This window comes from Panthera onca, chromosome E2, assembly GCF_046562875.1.
Source record: "Panthera onca isolate mPanOnc1 chromosome E2, mPanOnc1 haplotype 2, whole genome shotgun sequence".
In the NCBI taxonomy this organism is placed as follows: Eukaryota; Metazoa; Chordata; class Mammalia; order Carnivora; family Felidae; genus Panthera; species Panthera onca.
This window is the reverse complement of record NC_138353.1, coordinates 18,344,099-18,346,789: the sequence shown is the minus strand read 5'-3', so window position 1 is coordinate 18,346,789 and position 2,691 is coordinate 18,344,099.

Genomic DNA, 2,691 nt, shown 5'->3' with positions numbered 1-2,691 from the left:
TGTGGCTATGCCTGTGAGGTCCCTGGGAGCGGGTGGGAGCCTCCCATTGCACTAGAAGGGCGGGGGGCGGGGGTTGGTCCATTTTCTGGGGCCTAAGTCACCGACGCGATCTGGGATTCTCTAGCATCTTCCACAAGCCTTGTGTCATCAGAGTCCAGTGCCAGGCTGTGAGGACAGAGTCAGGCGCCTGGAGGCCCGAGTTCAAGTTCTACTCCTAATTTTTAGCAGTCATGTAACATGGAGCGGGGTCAAGCCCTCTGAGCTTTGGTCTCCCCTTTTGTGCAATGGGCATAAGAGTGGCACCTGTCTCCCAGCGTTCTTGGAAGTGACTAGTTCTCCAACTTGAGCTGCACCAGAATCTCCTGGAGGCTTATTGAAAGAGTGCCAGAGCCCACGCGCAGTTTCTGAGCCCGCAGATCTGGGGTGAGCTGAGGGTCTGCACTGCCAGCAAGTTCCCAGGGATGCTCATGGTGCTTGTTCAGGGACTTTGCTTTGCGAGCCACAACTACTACAATAGTCGAGTTCATAAACGTGGCCGCTTACAACAGGGCCTGGCTCAGGAAGTTTCCAATAATGTTACTCATCGTGGAAGAATTGGGGGGAGAAAAAAGTAAGTCCTGTAGGAAGCACCAAGTGTGCACCAGGCTCCATGCCAGGGTCTGGTGTTCCTTTAAGTCTCCCGGCGACTCCATATGAGACACAGACGGATAGTTACATGACTGAGGCCACTCTGCAGAAGACGAGGGCTGCAGGCCCAGTCCATGGTGTCTCCACATTTAGATGCAAGGTCCTACCCCTGCGGGACCCCACAACAGCCTGTCCAGGTTGAGGCTATCTGGACCTCTAACCTACCAATGAAGAAATGGGCTTAGAGGCAAAGTCTCTGGTCCAGGTAGAACCCAGGTCTGTCTCACACAGCCCTGTTCTGGTTCCATAGTGAGGGGTAAGGAGAGACCTTTGACATGTCACACACAGCCTGTAAGAAAGTTCTTGATGGAGGGCTTCAGGGAGAGGACTGGAGGAAGGGTTGGATGGAGGCAGGAGGGGCCGTAAGTGGCAAAGGGCAGAGCCAGGCTCTCCTCTAACTATGTGATCGTGGCAGGTTACCCACCCACTGTGGGCCTCAGTTTACCATACCTGTTAATTAGGAATAATGGTAATACCCATCATGTGGGGAGAATTTCAGTTCCTATTAGTAAAGTGCTTAGAATAGCACCAAGCCCATAGTAGGTGCTCAGTGGACACCGGCTTATAGGGCTGTGAGTAGATGCCCCTGCCCAGTGCCTAAGGCCTGTCCTCACTGCCTCTCTGCCTGTCACGGGCTGCCAGAGGGAGGGCTCGGAACGGCAAGAGAGTTATTTTCTGCAGAGGAATCTCACAGCCCAGGAGGCGTTGGCACAGAGGCCCAGACCACAAAGGTGCCCAGTGTCCCTGGCTTCCTGTTCCTCTGCCCTGAGCCTGCCCCATATCCTTGTTCCTCTTCCTCTGCAGGACTGGGTCAGGGGGATTCTGGAACTTCACCCCACCCAAAACCAGAGGCCAGGACCTGAGCAGCCAGCCAAAAGTCTCACTCCCACCCTGGTCCTGACAGCCCAGAGCTCCCACCCCCAACCTCTCCATTTGGCAGAACCTACTAAAAGGACAAACCACCCACCATTGCTGGGGCAGGATTCCAGATCCTTCCACTTGAGGCTAGCTACATGACCCTAGGCAAGGGTGTGAGCCACTCTCAGCCTCCATTTCTTCCGTAAAATGGGGATAATAGTAGAACTTACTGCCAATGTTGGGAGGTAGAAATGGGTCCAGCATACGCGAAGGGCTAGAGCTTTGGCATATATTTATTCATTTGATGAATATTTATTGAGCACCTATAATGTGCCAGGCACAGTTCTGGTGCTGGAAATACAGTGGTGCCCAGGACAGTGTCCTCACCTGGGGGGGATCTTGTATCCCAGGGTTGAAGGGGGTGAAAGGAAGATCTAAGTAAAGGAAGAGAAAAATGTCAGGTAGTGACAACTGCGGTCAAGTAAGGGACAGGGGAGGCAGTTTCCTGGGAATGGACAGAAGACCTGAGGAAGGTGACGTTGGAGCCAGGAGCTGCTGGAGAAGAGGGAGTGAGCCTTTTGGTTACCAGGGGGAAGAGCAGAGGCAGAGCAGACAGAGGGAAGAGCAAAGAGGGCAAAGGCCCTGAGGCAGGAATAAGTTTGTTGTGTTGGGAACAGCAGCAGGGGCCTGGGCAGGGGACTGAGCCGTGGGAGGCGCGGGTGGGTGAATGACATCAGAGACCAAGGTACCCCCTGTAACACTGTACCCCCAAACCCCCAGAGAAGCCTCTGTGGTGTAGATCCGGCATGGCCCTCCCTCCCTCCCTCCTGCTTGGGTGGAGTCTGAAGTATTCTCGTGGCCCTAGCATGACACCCCCCACCTCACACCCACTTGGGTTCCTGCACAGTGACCCCTCAGGTCCAGATGCCAGGGATCTGAGAGGGAGGTCACTTGGAGGTCCCAGCCAAGTCCCCCTCCATCCCAGGAGGATGACCTCCATAAATTGAAGTCGGAAGCCTTGCCCCTCAAACGCCCTCTAAGCCCTCCTGGGACTCTGGGGGTGACCTTTTCCAGACTCCGAAGCCGGGGGTCCCCAGCGTCGGGAAGGGTAGGGGACACCCGGGCCATCCGCCCATGCCCAGAAGC